Raw genomic sequence first — 19355 nt, 5'->3', positions numbered from 1 at the left:
ATGTCTACTGTATGATGCAAAACCTCATGAGATAGCAAGTAAATACCACATTGGCAAAGCCTCTGATCTACAGACAACTGCAAAAATATCTGAAGTTGTGGCTCTGCTGAACAGATGACAGGGGTTTCATGTGTCCTCAGTTATACTCTTCTCAGTGTCTGCTTTCCACTGCAATCAACAGACTTCAATTCGGTGTGCACAGCAAATTCCTGAAACTGATGGAATTCATTACACATGCTATGAAGTGTGTTAACACAGTGTTATATATGCTATCAAGTAAAAACCTCACAAGCTCAACCAATAAAACTGTATTTCATACCTTACTGTAGAATTGCAGAACTATCACTCCCTGCGGCTTCCTTTACTTGCCTGTCTGCATTTGGGTGGCCAAAGCCTAGATCTCCATATAAAATCCTCAAACAAACATACACATGCAGTTGCATGTAAAAAAGCTGAAATTATTCAAAAGCATACTCTTCCCATTGTACATCCACACTGATGTAGTTTACAGTTAAATCTGACCATAAAAGCATTTGAAGCAGACAGCAAAGCCTGCACTGTACTCAGTACATGCTGGTATTTTCTGAAGCCACTAGACTGGCTGATGAAATCCATTAATAATGACACTGGTTCATTTTACAAGGCCTAAGTTATGTCAGAAATGTAATGTGCTCCTTCTATCAGTAAAGGAAAGTAAAAATATAAGACATTAGATCCAGCGTTAGTGAATCATTGTGGATGCAGAGGTCAGCCAACAAAGACAAATGAGTAATTAAAATAAACAACCTGGCAACCATTCAGCACACGCATTCTCAGAATGTATTAAGTCTGAAAACATGTGACACAAAAGTAATTTGTCTACTTTTTTTTTTTCATTTACACTGACTGCATGCATTTTAAGACTTCAAGTACAAGCTGGTTCTAATTAGTATTAATAACAATTAATATCAGCATTTAATGATTTCTTAATCCCCAGATATCTGGACCTGCAGTCTACAACAGTCTAGGCAAAACATCCAACATAATCAAAGACTAAAAAACTGTATTAATTTACTATCCATTTAACCAGTAACTCATTGCTCAATCTGAAGTCAGACAGAATTCTGCTTCAGTGAAAACAAAATATAGCATGTTGAACTTAGAGCATTATTTAGTCTTAGAAAAGGCATGTGAAGGACCAGAACCATCACACAATGTAGTTAAATTAGAAAGCCCTTCAATTCTAGGCTGTCAAGGAAAAGAGGATCATGTAAATGTTTGAGGATGCTCTTTGGATTGTGGGAACAAGTAGCAACTGCATGAGAGGCAGTAGGGGATGGGTGTCAAGGTGAAGATGGGGATTGTTTGGAGAAGCTGGGTGCTGTCAGTGATGCCAAATGCAATTCTGTATGTATGATGCCATGGAAGCTGCACAGGAAATTCAGTGAATGCCTGGTAGGGCCAGGATTATGAGTGCAGAGAATAAGGGGGACTGAAACAGATACATGACATTACTAAACACATACTGTGGTTTCCATGGACCAGCTGCTTTTGGACTGAGACAGACAGTAATTCAAAACAGCTAAAGGGAAGTGCAAGAACCTCCCCTCTACCCTGGCCACACTGGGACATTTACAACTATTTCTCCAGTGTTCATCCTAAGTGCTACATATACAAGGTAACTATCCTAAGCAAAAGTAATTTCAGCATACAAAACACCCACCAACAACCAAGTGATTTCATTAATTATTTCAAATTACTATTATTTACATAGTATCTAAAGAATAAGCAATCAGTTACTGAGAGATTCTTGGGAAATTACAGAAAACAATTTGGCATAGTAAGTGGATATAAAACTACTGATCATCTTTGTCACATCACCCCAACTATGCTTGACAACTATAATCCCAGTTCAAGCTCTTCAGGAGAAAACTGATTTATGAGGAAAATGTTTTGTATATTAGAACTATCCATTTACAATTAAAAAAGAATAATGGGTTTTTTAGTATGTAAGGTATAGTTTGTTCCAGACCAATTCCTTAAACAGAATAAGAAACCACATTTATTGAGCCCTCTTCAATTTATGCTGTATCATGCACACTATAAGTTTTTCATTACAGTGTTTTATGTCAGAAACAAGCAGGAGATACTATCACAATAACAGGGCACCAACATGTCATCACCATTTTCTAAACCTCATTTCTCCCTAGGGGACTATGGGCAAACAGTAAAGAGGAAATAGCCAGACTCTTAAGAATCACTCAAGATGTGCACAAATCCTATTTGAACAGTTGGAAGCAAGTTATAACAACATTTGATTTGGCAAAGAGCATCATTCAGAACTTCAGATTTACCACCAGCATCTGTGTTTCAACAACAAAAAAATCTCAAAGAACTACAGTATTTATATATCCTGTCAAGTTAGAGCCTTTTTTCTAATTTCTAGTATACTTATCTAAACATAATTGTGTATTAGATGTCTCAAACTATGCAAATGTCTGCCAGATGGTGAACCCTCTCAATTGCCTCATCATTCATCACTCCATCAGGGAGAATGTGAAGCTTCTGCCAGATACCAGCTCCACTCTTCATTTCTTTACAGGAATTCCTTTTCTGCCAAGGAGATGCACAGAGAGAAGCCAAAACTGCATTTATCTCACTGTCAGGATCAGTTCTGTATTTCTTTCTAGATTTGACCTGTAATAAGCTGTTTAAATAAACTTTCTGTTTAGTGGTTACTTGAATTTCATGCTAAGTGACCTTATCTGGAAGCTGTAATTCCATCACTGACACTTGGACGAACGAGCCCTTCTACCTGAGATGCACAACTCCAGCTGTTGAAGGCAGAATAATTCTTCTCCATCTTTGAACAAGTACTTCTGGAATAACTTTTCTTAATTTTTTGAGGAATGTGAAAACAGTTTTAAATGCATAAAAAAGATTTTCAAGCACTGAGTCACTCACAGGAAAACAAAGTGCAGTACAATTAAAAACAAAAATCTTCAAGGCACAGAATTCAGCAGACTTATCACTGGTAAGTACATTTCTCAGAAAGATAAGACAAAATAAAAAGCGAGAAGAAAATTACTGACAATTAATAAAACTATATTACACAAAAGAATAGGCTAAATAATGCTTATACAGAAGAAAAATAAGAAATAAAGTGAGAAATAAAAGGATTTTTTTAAAAGCATGTAAAAAACAAATGCACTAGCGCCATCAGAATTTAAGATCTGGAAATTTAAAAAGTAATCATACAAACCATGCAAAAAAATAGACACAATTAAAAATGAGGTTTGAGTTTTAAGCCAACTGCCCTGCCCACACATTGAATGTGTGTTTGAGTACCAACAATTAGTCATTCAGGTCCTTTGAAACACCTAGAGCTTCAGACTTGAAAATAATTCATCCATCATCCTATTTCAAGGCTTTGTCCGCCTTTGAAAACTTTATAGTTTCCCTGAACTCAATGCCATCATTCATACCTTCATCTTACCCTTAAAAAAAATTCTCTAGTTCTACACACACACACACCCCCACACCCCTTCATTTGCATGGTTTCACTTTAGTCAAATTATGCCATTTCTCCTCAGTTGCTAAAGCACAGTAAGTCCCTTCATTAAGGCCACCCATACTAAATATGTTGAAAAATAACAAGAGACTTTTCTACTGATCAAGGCTCTAAGTCTATCAAATGGAAGTGAAGAAGAAGAATTGAAAGTGCTTTGTGCACAACATATCTTGATTTGAAATTATTTTTAAAATATTTCAAATTGTGTCTTTGTTAAAATACTAATGAAAATAATTGTTGTCATCAAAATACAATTAATAAATATGGGGCAAATTATAGCACATACTTATTTATCAATCACTTAAAACATTAATACAAAATGGAAGGCTTACAGACAAAAACTAATGTGCTGAGAATTTGGTTATCACATTCAAAATCTGCCACTTGGAAATATGAACTGATTATGACTCCAAAGAGTCAACACTAACCTGGGACTACAGACTAATGTAGTAGTAATTAGTAAACACAGCACACCATATCCATCATAGTTTTTATCAAACTCTCTCTTCAAAGAGTCATTAGTACAAACAAACAAAGTACATGAGCAGGACAAATTACAGAAAGCCAGATAAAAGCCAGATGAGTTCTTAGATGTGAAAGGAAGTAAGTAGGAAACAGATGTTGGCCTTCAGTTGTAAAAAACATCCAATCACAGATTCACAATGGCACACCAGTGACAGAACTGGGTGCTTCACACTCTGATCCCAGTCTCTTCCTACCACACCTGTGAAAAATGGTTTTGGAGATGCTGCCTTAACCAGAGGATACCGTTTGTCTGAGTCAGCTGCTCCAAGCCTTCAGAGGTCGGCCAGCCATTGGCCAAGCCCTACAGTACCACAGCATGCCAGCCACACTGCACACCCTGCCTGGAGTAGCACCCATGCCTCCCAGCAAAGTTTCACCCCCTGTACTGGGATCCACACTTCAGCAGTGACAGAAACCAGCACATCAGTTTCTACAGCACAGGATTATTTGCCTGGACACTGGTAACACAGTGACAGTTCAGCCCTGGGGTAAAGAACCCTCTACCAAATATGCAAACACCATTAACTCTCATTCTCCTTTTTCCTAAGGCAATACCAGAGAGGTTCACATCACAAAGCAAAACCCCATGTCCAGCAGGAATCTCTAGCCCTGGCAAGCCTCTTTTTTATCTAGCTCTGCTTAACAGCAAAGTGCCACTGGTAGTAGTCTTCCCATGTGAGCTCACTAGCATTTGTACCCAAGGTGAAACCATGCCTTCAAGGGACTTTATGTGCCACACTGACACATATTTCAATAAACAGCAACTGCACTTTGTCATACGAACCTGTCACCCCACTGAAATTTTAAAATTACTCCAATCCAGGTGTGACACAATAAGCAGCAAGAACACTTCAGTTTCCTAGTCTTGTTTGTTTTTCCTTACAGCATTTTCCTCGTGTGAGCACCCAAGTCTTCTCTCATTTCCCTCTCTCTCGCTGTCCTGTATTAGCTGTAATTCAAGCCACACTGGTGAGAACAGAACAAACCTGCAATAAAAATATTTCTGAGACGAAAATGTCTGAGGGTATGTTAAAGGCACATATATCACTACAATTTATGTTCTGTAAAACCCAAGCTAAGACTTTTAGTCACAGTATGTTAAGCCACGGTAGTCCTACTTAAAACATGACTTGAGAAATAACTTTAATGTTACTGTTCAGTTGTCATAACAACAATAAGATTGAGTTTGAATCCCCAGTATATGTTTCAAATAAAAATTAAATGCTAATCTGAAGGAGGACAAAAGTTCAGTCATTTGTCAATTTATGTTAAGGAACACTTTAGTTAAGGAAAAGCAAAGAAAAATATTTCAAATGCTGAAAACTGACATTATTAAATTACTGCACAATTTCCCTTTCTCAAAATAGATTTTCTTTGTATACCACTCTGGATCTATTAATGCCATTCATTCATGAAACTTAATATTTAACCTCTGATTCTTTCTCTTTTGAACATCTGCCATGTCCTGTGCACATTATTATGCCTAAGAGAGAATATAAGAGTAAAAAACAGGGTAAAAGTAAAACAAGGCAAGAGCAAACAACCTGTTTACTTTGATTGTAATTAATTATCTTCTTTAAAAACATGGAATTTTCAGAAGACTATTGATTCAGCAGCCCTGAAAAGAAATTAAACCATTTTCTATGTTTCTATTACTGTTCTAATATTTCTAGATATTAAGCACTGTGACACTGAAAACAGCACTACTCAAATAATATTTGCTCAGCAAATCAAAACTACATTAATTTTTTTCTATGATGGTTTTATCAGTCACATCATTCTCTGGGAGAAAGCCCACCCTGACATCTAATTCAAGCCATGAAGCAACCTCTAAGATGTTGGCTCTTGCTAAATGAAATGTGCAAGCAGCAAGTCACCACACAACTGCAAATTATTTTTTCAGGATGCTGGAAGATGTTCCTTTTGTTCAGATAAAATTGATTATGTTGAGAAAGACCCATTCAGTGATCATTTTAAATTAAATGTTTTAATACTTTAAAACCCCTGTAGGCCTCGTTGCAATTCAAATTATAAATACTATTTATTCAATCTCACACAATAAAATAAAACAGAAATATACCCACAATCAAAATTACAAAGTTTCTTTTATAATATACTGCCACATCTTCCAAGATAAATGGAGTCAAATGCAGAAAATACAAAACAAATTCCATGTTTCTTAAGTCTCAGTTACATTTCTTTAACAACTTAACCTATTTGAAGGAGAAATATGCCTGAAGATAAACATAGCATGTCTTTGTTAATGATTGTGACATATTTAGGTGATATTTCATTTGAGAACCTTCAAAATCATCGTAATGAACACTTACATCCTTGCTGAGGAGGTATTTGTTTGCTTTTCCTGGTTATCTTTCAGACACTTTTAAGAAAGTAGTCCATTAAATATTTCTGACTACTTGTACTTATAATCTGTGGCTCATAAATGTGCATTTGTACTCCACCCATTATTTCAGGATAAAAAGACAACCGGCACCAAGTATTCAATTTAAGTTCAGTCTTCATAAAACAGGTCACTCATGGGTAGCAGAGTTAAGCTCCTTGCTTCAAGAATAGTAAGAATATAGAATTGTAAACATTAAAACCTGCTCCCTTGATGAGATGGGACTTTTTGCCAAATTTCAGTCTACTTCAGTCCACACACTATAGTTAATTAGTTAAGAATATGTGGCAAAAGCTAATTCTGTATTATCTAACACAAACAATCACTTGCTCAAAGCTTCTTACATTTCTTAGAAGTTCTTGTACTTTCAGCTGAATAGATGGAATTTTAACCCAATGAAATTGTTGGTAAAATCAATGGACAAGCATCTCAGAGGATATTTAAGGTTCATGTAGAGTAGCTAAAAGTACAATCTAAAACAAGAGAATGCACAATAATCAAGCATTATATAACTTAGTTACTCCTAGAAGAAATGAATTTGAAATAACTGTGACGCCACTTCCAACAAAAGCTTTTCTTAATGCTAAGGTATTACCAAGGTCTTTCTCCTCTACAGACCCTCAACTAATGTGCGACTTCTTCACAGCCAAAATGATTTACAGAACTTCTATATCTGAGTAACATCTGCATGAAATTTATTGAGTCTAACATTTTCGAAACCTGCACTTTGTAATAAACCCAGTTGCTACAGGCCAAGTTAAAAGTTGGAAGAAAATGTGTACAGACACACAGTGTGCCTTTACAAAGTCATTTCCATAAGAAACTAGGCTAAAAACTGCAGTCATAATTTGGAAAATGACACTTCCTTCTCCAGAACACCTTTTTTTCTATTTTGACTTAACTGGCAATACGTGCCAGAGAGTCTGCTAGTACCCAAACATAACTGTTTCATTAAAATCTGAAAATGTTGCTAGGAAATCATCTTGGTTCTTTCACCCTAGGATACATTCTTATATTAATATGCCTCTGTAATAACATATTCCATAAAAATGGGTGTTACATATATACTTTCTCAGTCAAGCAGAAAGATTTGTTTGCATCCATTTGATTGTGCAGCCCTGCTGCTAACACATTAACTCAATACAACTCTACTCCTTGTATTTAGGTCAGAAAGGTCCTGGAAGGGAGGAGGTGTGCACATATGCCTGATCCATGCTCTAAACTTGAGCAGAGAAGGGACAGCACCACAGAGGAAGCAGCTGGTGCCACAATTAAACAAGCCAAAGAACACAACCACAAAAGGACTGTAAAAGATAACGAGCCAGCAGACGCATGCTGAAACACTCAAGGTTATTTCTGCTGTAACAGTTTAAGACCAAACCACTCTGTTTTCTGTACCGTTCTTGGGCACGATAATGAGTGCTACAAGCAGCACAGCATTCCATGGTGTTAACCCAGGACAGGATCAATGTGGGCATTTATCAGAGGCATTGTGAGGGCTCTGAGAACACCAAGTCCTCTAACGCCATCAGCAGCCCCACCTGCAGCCCCCACAGCAGGCCAGGAGCCATTTCAGCTCAGGACTGCGCCAGGTCTGGCTGAGCTATGCTGCTGACATCTCTGGGCTCAGGCCCCGCTCTCTGCTGCTCCCAACCATTTGATCACATTTTTAAGATCAGAATCAGGACCCAGCTCATCCACTGGTGCCTTTCTTGACCCAGGTGGACTGCAGCAGACTCTCAGCCCTGGGCTTGTCCTCCCACTGATCCCTCCTGCAACTCCCCAGCACAAGAGGTCATCTGTCTCACCATCAGGCACAACCACAAATGATAAAAAGAAGTTGAGGGAAACTAATTATCAAGTAACACTCAAGCAGCAGTAAGAATATGGACTTTTCAATGTCGCCAAGAACAGGGATGAGGAGGTTACTCTGAAATGCTGAATCAAACACTATCAGGCCAGCACTGAACCAGCAAACTGAAAGATAAGGAGCAGTCCAAGGCCTTGTAATCAGACTTCTCTTGGGCAAGATGACAACAGTGACTTCATCCCGCTGAGGGGAAAACCCTGCAGACCAGTGCAGGAGGAGGCTCACCTGCAGGACAGACCGTTCAAACCAGTGTTGACCCCAGCAGGCGGCTGAGTGTGTTATGAAGTAATAACTGGCACGAGAAAAGATCCCTGAAGGGAGGCAAAGCAGCAAGGAAAAATAATGGTCTGTGCAGTCTACACAGCTCTGAGCAAAACAAGGGCTGATGCTGGCAACAGTGCTCTGCTTGCAACAAAAACCTTGTAATGTTTCAAAACGTGCAAAACAAAAACCTGCTTCAAGACAGTCTGCAAGGGGATGCCCCTCAGTGATGTGCCACAACTGGTCAGGTTCACTGATGATATGAACAGAAAGTGTTTACTCATGGCAGCTCAGTGAGGGTACCACCTGTTCCAGCACTCACGAGGTGCAACAGGCAGACTGTAGCTCTCCCTTTTCCAATCAATATCTTGCATACTTGAATACGAGATATTCATTTAAATAGTAACAGTTTCTAATGTGGATGGTATTGCTTTCCTCTCTGGTACTTCCTAGGATATAGAAAGCCAACAAGGAAAAGTCAATTTCTCACAAGGTTGTGTGAGAAATGTGGAGATGAGGTATAAAGATACAGTACCTGTACATCTAAAATAAAGTTCATGGATAACCGCAGGTGACCTCTGAAGAAAGAGCATATAAAACCAGCATATGTAAATGAATGCAGACTAACCTGTCCTTTGAGATTTCAAATTAAATATTGTTCATCTGTCTTCTTAGGCATGCTACTGCCACACCTCAAAACAGTTAGCTGCTCCTGCAAATCTTTTTCATTTTCATCTTTTCCTTCAAGTTCTAGACAACTTTTTTCTTGATTCTTTAATTTTTTATCAGCAGCCCTTTTATTTTATTATGAGTTTATCTTGCAATCTTGTAAGTACCTCCTTATAGATCTGGTCCTGATAATTTAGTGGGACTGTGTCACACTCAGACCCACTGTATTCCAGACACCTTCTTACTGATTTCCAAAACTATCTGCTTTCCCTTTTTACCTACCTTTAAGAAAAAAGAAAAATCAGTAGAATTGAATTTAGTTTAGGAAAGGCAAGCTCTACCTTCAAACACAAAATCTACCTTAGACCTCACAGAGTATTTGACAAACTTCGAACATTTCATGAGAGTAATCTAAGAACAAATTTAATTAGAAACAGACAGCACACTCCTCACACTGAAGTATTCAATGATTCTGTATAGTTTTCTGGTGTATTACTTGTTCATTAATGCTGGTTGGTTTTATTTAAGTGTTCTAATGCTTTTATAAAAGCAGAAACAGCTATGGAAGTAATAAGGTAGTAGTACTACCACATTTAAACATATTTTTGAAAATACAATGCATGCATTTCAGCACTTCTAATCTTACAAGCTACTGCTCTAAAAAACAAAAACTGTACCCACTACATAAATTTCGTAATTATAGAGAAAAAGCAAGCAGTTTGGGTGTACATTGTTTATATAACTTAATAATAGCTGTGCATAATCCAGGTGTGCATAACTACTGCTTATAATAACCATAAAAACCAAAGTACTTGCTTAGTTTCCATGATTCACTCACCAGAAAAAAATTACACAGCAACATATACATAATCTTAGGTACAGTTATGGTAAAAAAAAATGTTCAAGAGATATTATTATGTACTACTTATAAAACCCATATTCTGACTTTTAATATTTTAAGTTCAAATACTTTACAATAATTAATTCTTTTTGAACCATAACAGAACACATTAAAAATAGTCTAAATTTTATGGATAATCTCCTTCATAACTTAAGATTCTTATTTTATATAGTCATACATTATTCAAGGGATTGTCAGATTATCTGAATACTGAAAGTTGCAAAGCCCTGAATACGAGCAAACCAAGTAGTAGAAATGCCTACACACAAACGTGCAATAAATAGTACAATATCTATGCTTTTTTAATTACACATCCATATGTACATCAAATATTGAAAAAGTAAGCAATTAGGTCTGTAGATTTAGTAGCATGAGAGACAAGCTACATGCAAAAAAACTGTAATTCTGTAGACATGGAATTAATTGTTGATATTTAGGACTGCAAGTAGAAGGGAAAAAAGTACTACCAAACTGATAATCAGAGAAAAAAGCCCAGGTTAATATATACAAGTTCACTGTAGATATGAGATCTTATCTCAGGGGCTTTGGGTCACATCAAGCAAGAAAGAGACAGACAAGTCATACCAATAATATGTCAAGGACCAATACTTGCAAAAATCTGTATGCAGAAAGATCAGAGCTTCCCTTTCTCTCAGACAGAGGAGGGGCCCCAGCTTTCATGCTTTTCTGGCAAATAGAGGGAACATGGCCAACTTTCTTTGCATTTGCTGGCCAAAAGCTGAGACAGTCTCTGTCTCAATTCAAACTTTAAAACCTTTATTGGGATGCATATGGTTGCTCACAGAATAGAGCTTTATTGTAAGCAAAATGGCTAAGGCGGGAAAACCAGGCCACAAAGGCTTTTTTAATAAAATTATCCACTGATTTCTTTGACTCAAATGCACAGAAAATGTATGGGAGAGTTTTGCTAAATGCAAGTGCAAGTAAGAACAAGAAATTGAAGGCTGGGTTTTTTTTCTTTTGTCCAGGGCTTTCAATTCTTCACAACAGCAACCCCAGAGCTCCAATGCTGTCACACCAAACAATTTCCTTTGCTTTAAATCTGTGCACACACCTTCCTCAAATATTTTTACAGCTCTCCCACTAACTCCTAAGTCAATTCTATGCAGCTTTCTGTTGAGCACCACAGTTGAAAAGAAGTTCAAGGGTGCACTGAAGCTGTTATAAAGGACAATACTATGCTGTACTGTTGTAACTGTGGTACAGTATCTTTTGAGGCTAAAATTAGAAATTTTAGCCTCAAAACCAGCCTTCTGCACCTAGCCAACAAGATAACTGACTGTTAAGGACAAACATTTTCATTATCAACTTGCGTAACAGAATAAAGAGCATGTGGAACAAAACGAGGGGATGACACGAAGATGAAGTTAAGCTTTGGGCAAAGTAGAATGATATTCACGAATTTTTAGAGAATACACACACCTACCTCTTCTAGGAGGGTGGAAGTGAAGATCTCCAGAAAACCCATTACTGTCTGTGAATCTCTAACATTCCTACACCTACCAGGTAACAAAACTCCAAACAAATGGTATGATCTGAATTCTGAAAGAGAATTCAGGCAGGCATAGTAGTCTAATACTAAACAGACATTTGAAAGATGTTACTGCATATTTTAACACTGACCTGTTTTATAGGCTGCTGTCTAGGGAACTGTTTATTTCTACACACCACTACTGAACCTGGCTTGTAAATCTAGAATCACAGTTCACAAAGTATAAAGAACTAATTTCTGAAGAGGATTCCCAGTATTGCCAATTCTTACAGTCATGTACTCAGAGAGGCACTGTTTTTCCAGAAGCCCTAGTTGAACTATTATATAATCACTAGTTGTACTGGTAATATAATTATTCATAATCTGAACCTTAAAAACAGAACCTTTGTTTATAAAAACAAAATTAAAATGGAAACAATAATGGTTTCATAATTCTAAGACAAAAAGGAATGTTCAACAGAAGGAAAATGAGATTTTGGAATTCGATGCTCTAAACACATTTTTCATAATAAAATCAGTTTGTTGGTATGTCCCCAGAATGGATCAGAATGATGAGATAAAACAGTGAAGATACATCTCAATTGTAGCTATTATCCATTTTTTAATATCATAAACTACCCCATCATTTTTCCAATGTCCCCAAAGTTAATCTAAAATTTTAGTATTTCCTTATCCTGGTAAAGCAGAAGGACCATTTACAATCCAAAATGTCACTGACTTTGAAGGTATCATATTGCTTTCTACAAATGAAACTACAAAATTTTAAACAAGACTCTTTTTTTCCCTGATCCCTGAAGTCGTTATATCTCCTACTACAAAGAAATAAGAAGTTTTAAGACAGAGTTACAGAATTTGCTGCATGAACATAATCAGAGCAAGCAAAACATTCTTCCAAAAAATGTTCATAGTGAGTGACACAGGGATCCAGCAGAAAACATTTGCCATAGCTCAGAAATTTGCTGGGACAAGAAAAAATTTCAGCTGACCACTAAGGAAAAAAAAAGCATTGAATAATTTAAGAGACTCATAAATGCCTTCTTAGTCATGGGCCTAAACTAACATTTTACAAGAATATTCTTTCTTTATTGCAAATCCAAAATGTTCCCATAACTATATATAAACAAATTCAATCTGCACAAATAGATTGGTAGTTGACAATATCTGCTTAACACAAACAAGAACAAACAGTATTAATATTATACTCTTTCTCCACAATGAAACTGGGTGCTAAAGCTAGATTTTTAATGACCACAGCCTTCCTATACCAGGGTACTACATATACATTTAACTTTTATTCTCTTTTAGAAAAGTTAGGTAAGAATGGGAAATGAGAAATAGTCAACTTTCGACTTTTATCTACAAATGTTTTTTGCTTAATTAGCAGGAAGGGTAGTTTGGCTTAGGTAAAAAAAAAAACACCTTCTTCAACCTGACACATCTAAAGACAAATTAAAGAATTTGTTTATTAAAGAATTAATAAACAACTCTGTTTCGTACTGCAATTTAGTTTAACCATGTATTGCAGTCCTACAGTCTCTGAAATCTGCTTTAACTAGAGGGACAAAAGCATAACAAGTACCACAATGAAAACAACAGCACCCAATGCTATTTGGACTTGGCCTAAGCTAATATAATTTAACAAGATGATGGAATACTGATAGCTACTTTCTAAATCCATCAAGCAATTAAAAAAAAAAACCCACAGAATTAAAAAACCCTATAATTGTACTAAAATACTTAAATTACCCAGGCTAATGATATAAGGAATGCCTCAAGTGGTATTGTCAAGGTGGTTTTTTTAAATGACACATATGAAACCATCAATTTTTATGTTGTTTTTTCTCCCTATTTCATTTCTAAGTCTACTGAGTGAACACCACCGCTGAAGTTGACCTTCTTGCTTATACTTCTCTGAATAAAAGCACAGAATGAGAAGACATGTATATTCAAATAATGACAGCAACATTCTGAGTGGCTCTTCAGACAAAAATAATTCCAGCAGGTGTCCAACTGTTTGATTTCACTGTTTCTATTTTTGTTGTCTATTCCATAAATTGATTATTAAGAAAACCACAAACAAACAAAAAAGGTGCAATCATAACAATACAAAGGTAATAATGCAAGATTTTTCCCTTTTTATATGTCTTTTGGATGCAAAAATGCAAACAACAGACAATTCATGCTACACTGAAAATCTTCAAGGGCTCCAAAGGAGCCACAGTAAGAAATATTCTTAATGTAAAAAATGAAGAAGTACCATAACACAAAAGACTTCAAGAAGTATTATCTGCCTGGTCTTCTTTGACACCACTGCCACTGAAAACACTCCAAAACCATGGGCTGTGGCACCCAAGCAGGGACTCAGCCTGTTTGCCAGCCCCTCCTGCAGTCAGAAACCCAGGGGCTGCCAGCCTTGCAGACACTCCTCAATGTTCACTGCTTCCCTAAGTGTGCTGAACTAAAATGGGTGCACACCGAGTGATCAGAAACTCAAAGCTTTCACAAGAAATACCTGCAATGAGGTTATTTTCCCGCTGCTTTCAGTAGAAACAATGCATGTACTCACAGAACATCTGACACACTTGAAAGTCACTGGAAGCATGACTCTAGAAAAAGTTAGAAAAATACTATCCAATTATCAGAAACTGCCCACCAATGGGCAACAATCTCATATAAACACATTTTAACATACTTGTCCACATTGAACAATAGCTAACTGGTTGAAAATACATCTTTGAAAAATGTCAGAGTATGAAAATCACCTAGAATTAGAACAGAAGCAGAATACCATCTTCAAAATGCAAACCAACCCAGATATTACAACACTGTGTTTTCTTTTTCCCTTGCAATTTGGTATATAGCTAAAAATCCAAAACTTTAAAGGAATTAAAACGGAGGCATTCACATCAAGAAAGTTCCTCGAGAAGAAATCTATAGGTTGTTCTTTGATGCGAACTGCCTGTAGTGCACAGAGCAGTAGCTGGTCTGGTATGATCCCTTTTTATCTTGCTAAATTCCAAAGGGAAACCAAGTTGGTTTCCCCCAAAACACTGCTGAAAGGTATTTGTACCACTACAAAAAGAAATTAACCTAATCCAAGCAACAGAGTTTTGTACTTGGAGTAAAAGAATGTATTATGAACATGTTTGAAAGAAGATGCAGTGTAACAAAAACCTCAAATACCAAAGATCACTGCAGCAGCATTCTTGCTGTATGCTGTAGCACAGACAGAGAAAAATACTGTGGGAGGAGAGATCTCACATCAGAGCATTGTCTGAAACAGCAGACAGCAAGGTCCTACTACATAAGGCAAGGTCAATGCAACTGGAGAGTCATCTGTTTAAGAAAACACACTATTATTAGATGCAAGTTATGCAGCACTTGTGCATACTAACAGAATAAAACCATTACCCCATAAATATTTTCAAATGGTAGCTTCAACTTTGCTCTCAGTGTTTCTACTTTTTTGCGTCTCATTTAAAACATTGAAATAAGTACCATAAAGAACACTAAAAATGCCTGAGCATTTAATTTTTAAATTACTTATGAAATGTTACAACTGACAAATACAATAGCATACTCATTTTTTTTTAATGAGGAGGCATCACTGAAAATGTTGTAACAAGTAATTAAATATTACTTACTGATAGCAATGTAGAATAAAAAGTATCCCAAGTGGACAGCCTATTTAAACCCTAATGATATGCCTCAGATACTGTAAATGTCACCTACACTGGCCCACAGATACCTCCTCCTAAAGGACTCAAGCCTGCACTGTCTGCCCCGCAATGCTAAGCCAAGTACACACAAGTTTCAGATGTAAAGAATGCAGGAGGCAGCTCCGTGGGGCACGTCACATACTCCACAAGGTTTGTGTCCCTGCTGCTCTAAATCATTTACTGAAAGAGCTGGTATTACACTGACACCTGATAAATTGGAGCAACGTAGCGGGCTCTGGAAGAAGGATAATTCTGGTGGGGAGCTGAGCTCGTTCCTCTCAGCTCTGGTTACCAGGTTTCAGTAAGTGCTGCCACATCGAGCTCTTGCTTGAACATGTTGGATTATTTATGAATGACTGGGCAGTTAAGAAGAAAGTATTGTGGATGGCCTAGTTTAAAATCAGTGACATTAATTATGTCTTGCACAGAGATGTCAACGTGACAGAGTAGGAGAAACCAGATCGCATATTGATGTACTTACAAATTAACTTCCTTGTTTCAAGTAAAAACCAAAATTCTGTGCCTTGAAACAGAATGAAAATATTAGAGACTTCCCAATATAGGAAATTCGTACAAGGTCTGCCAGCACTTTATCCTCAGCTCTTAAACACAAGTCTTGTTTCAGCAGATAGATGTTTTGCTCAGAAAAATCCAGGAGTGAAATACGACCATCAAGGAGAGAAATATGACCAATGTCTGGCATTTCCATGACTATGGAAAACCCTACCCATAAGCAGATATATATATATCGGTTTGCCAAGACAAATAAAGCAGAGTAAGCTGGACGGCTCTCACATAACATGTACTCAGTCATGTAGGTCCTCAAGTACATGAGCAACATGAGCAACACCTCTCTCCTAAATGATTAAGAAAGCTCAAGAAGGGACAAAATTAAGGAAAACATGGATTTAATGCTAGCATGCTAACAGCTTCCTAAAACAGAGACATGATGAAAAGTGTTACTTACAAATGAATCAGACTGCATATTAAAGGTACAGAGAGCTGTTAACCTGCTGTCTGCACAATCAAATGATAGGCACTGCTCAATGAAACCATCAATGGCTGCACTGTGAACAGGCACGAGAGTAAGTCTGTCCACGCTGGAACTGCATGATTTGTTCCAACCTTCCAGTTACTGGTATTTTCAAGAAGTATATAAAACAAACAGAAAAAGAGATGTGAGTTATTGCTAATAACACGTATCATTGTCATTTATAAAATTTAAGAGTCAGTCATGACCCAAAATCTGTTTTGTACTAAGTGCTGTAGAAACAAGAAACAAAATCACAACCCAAGTTCTGAAGTGTGGTTATCAGTGTTTCAGAAGTGTTTAGAAGAAAACACTCCTAAAGAAATGCTCTTGCAATACACACATAAATTAAGATGATCACTAAAAAAACCCTTAGCTTAATGTTTAATAAAAAAATCCCTATGCAAATCGTGGCCCTCTAATGAAATAATAGATTAATTACTTTTTGCCTCCTTAATAACTGAAGTTTTTCTCTAACTAATTCTCACTTCAAATCCAAGAACTATTGGTAAATAACAGCTGCTTTTCTCCAAAAAAGAAGAAAGAGCTGCTAACTTAAGCAAAATGTTTCCAGTGGTTATAAATCTACAATCTTTCATGAACAGTCACAGCTGTCACTTTTCAATATGTGCCTTGTCCTATATTGGATTTCCATGCAGGTTCTAGTCACTAGAGGATCTGAACATCCATGTTTCTCTTAAATAAAACAGCCCTTTGATAAAAGAAATTCTTCTATGGATACTTACAAATAGTGCTCAAATTGTTTCATTACATTATTTTGGATAACCTAATACAGAGAGTTTCTTTTTCTCATATTACAAATCTCCCAAATCTCAAATTACCTTATCATCTCCATGAACTTGCTCTATGTTTAACACAGTTTTGAGAAATTTGTTATTCTGCAGTAGGCCTTCCATATTTCTTGATCTGAAAGTTTTACCTTGTGGCATTTCTTTTCATTTTAAATGTCTTGGAACCCTGGTTTGAACATCACACTTTTATTCCATAAAATGCATCACGTTAAATTAATGTTAACTGAGAGGACAGGAACTGCACTGCCTCGTCTACAGTCACAAAGTCTAAATAACAAACTTTAACTTGTATGAAAACACAAATGAACTCATTACAGCATCTGAGATTACTACCTCAATGTGGCAAGAATGAATTCTATTTAGATCACTAAGAAAGCAAGACTTTTAGAAATCCCCTGCAAATTTGTGCAGATGGGCATCCATGTCCATTATGTCTTGTGAATTTCTCTTGAGCACTTCCTACTACACAAACTAGTGTCTGTTTCACATTTCACCTTGTATGTTTCACTGCTTTTGTAATGATCACAAACATTGGTTGTTTGCCATTGACTTTTTAAGGGCTGTGATAGCACAGATCAAAGATGATTATATGTAGCTGGGAAAACATGACTTCTTAAACTACATAATAGTCACTGCTCTGCAATGATTACTAAGAGGCTGCTTCATAATTGACAGGTTCTCTGATCTTCTTTCAAATATATAAATGCAAATGATTGAAATATTTACAAACTTTTGTCATACAAATGTAGAGGACGGAAATATTTTGAAAACTTTATAATAATAAATGGAACAAGAAGGCCAATTCTGTTCCTTACACAAATGCCTCATATGAAACAAAACATTTTACTGTTCCTTGAAGTACAGCTGATCTTTCAGGCATTTCTCTACCACTCTTAATCCAACTCTTTCATTGCCCTTATCAGAAGAAGCCCAGTTCAGTCACCTGTATAGGCTCTTCCCTTTATCACCTGTGCTGGTGGCATCCCAAGAGGGTGCAGCAGACCAGATAAGCATCACACCTAGACACTTTGGTCCTGATCCTACAAACACTTCAGCAAAACTACTTCTCTAAGTGTTTGCAGACTTTGAGTCTTTCTAACTCAACAGCACTTCAGCAAGTGGGGCAAAGAGAAGTCTGGAGCTGGGAGGAATGCACTGCCCCTTCATGCCTGGGGGTCAGGGCCTGCAGCACCCCCAAAGAGCAGAGAGCCACTGAGGGGGAGAGACACAGCACGCCTTGTCCCTTACAGCCACAGGCGCCTTCCAACGCCACATCTCCGATGTGCTGCACCAAGCTGGGACTAAATTTTGCCAGACTTGAACGTAAAAATTACAACTCATTGTACAGTGGAAGAGAGAAAGCGAGGGATGAATTGAGAACAATTTCTAGGATGTGGGATAAGGGCAGCCCACCCCAATTTTCATTTGCAATTGGGGTTTCCTTGAACCCTGCCAGAGGAAAGGGGAGAAGCCGTAAGCCGAAGGTCAGGCGGGGAGGGCGCGGGGGCTGCGGAACATGGCCGAAAGCGGAGCCCCCGCCCGCCCCAGGCACGGCCGCAGCGGCCGGGCAGCCCTCGGCAGCCCCCCGGGGCCACGAGAGCCGTGGGGGCCCCAGAGAGCCCCTGAGGAGAGCCAGCCACGCTCGGGAGTCAGGGAAAGAGCCCGTGAGAGCGGGCGGGGGTGTGCAGGGGACGCACCTTTCAGCGTCCCCCCGGTATCTCGTCCTCCTCCTCGGCTCGGCGGTGACTCCAGCGGCGGCGGGGCCACGGCGGCGGAGCGCTCTGCGGGATGGGGCCGCCCCCGCCTCGCCAGAGCTCCACGGCCGCCGCTGCCCGGGGCGGCGGAGAGAGCGAGGCGCCTTCCCCGGCGGGCAGGGGGCGGGGGCTGCGGGCGCGCACCGCCCCGCCGGGCTCGGGAGGGACGGGGAGAGCTGGGGAGGGGCCGCGGGGCAGCGCCGCGGGGCAGCGCCGCCGGCTCAGTCAGCCGCGGACAGAGGGCGCGGGGCCGCCAGGGAGGGGTGCCCCGGGACCGCCCCTCCTCGGTGGAGAGCGGGTTTCTCCCACCGGATGGCTGTCCTCGGGACGGTCGCTAGGATCATCCCCTG

General features: G+C 38.4%; 1 protein-coding gene across 2 annotated transcripts in view; it reads right to left on the bottom strand.

The window, feature by feature from the left end:
* Window positions 1–19034, bottom strand: part of PLCE1 (phospholipase C epsilon 1) — a 136323-nt gene extending 117289 nt beyond the window's left edge. For both annotated transcript variants that reach the window (XM_054277061.1, XM_054277062.1), the window contains exon 1: window positions 18949–19034. The gene's annotated coding sequence lies outside the window, so the exon portion shown is untranslated. The remainder of the gene's footprint in view (window positions 1–18948) is intronic.
* Between the last annotated feature and the right edge of the window lie 321 nt (window positions 19035–19355).

The sequence above is a fragment of the Melozone crissalis genome, unplaced genomic scaffold, assembly GCF_028551555.1.
Source record: "Melozone crissalis strain CALT ecotype California unplaced genomic scaffold, PUWL_Pcris_2 ptg000019l_1, whole genome shotgun sequence".
In the NCBI taxonomy this organism is placed as follows: Eukaryota; Metazoa; Chordata; class Aves; order Passeriformes; family Passerellidae; genus Melozone; species Melozone crissalis.
This window is presented reverse-complemented; position numbering and strand designations above follow the sequence as displayed.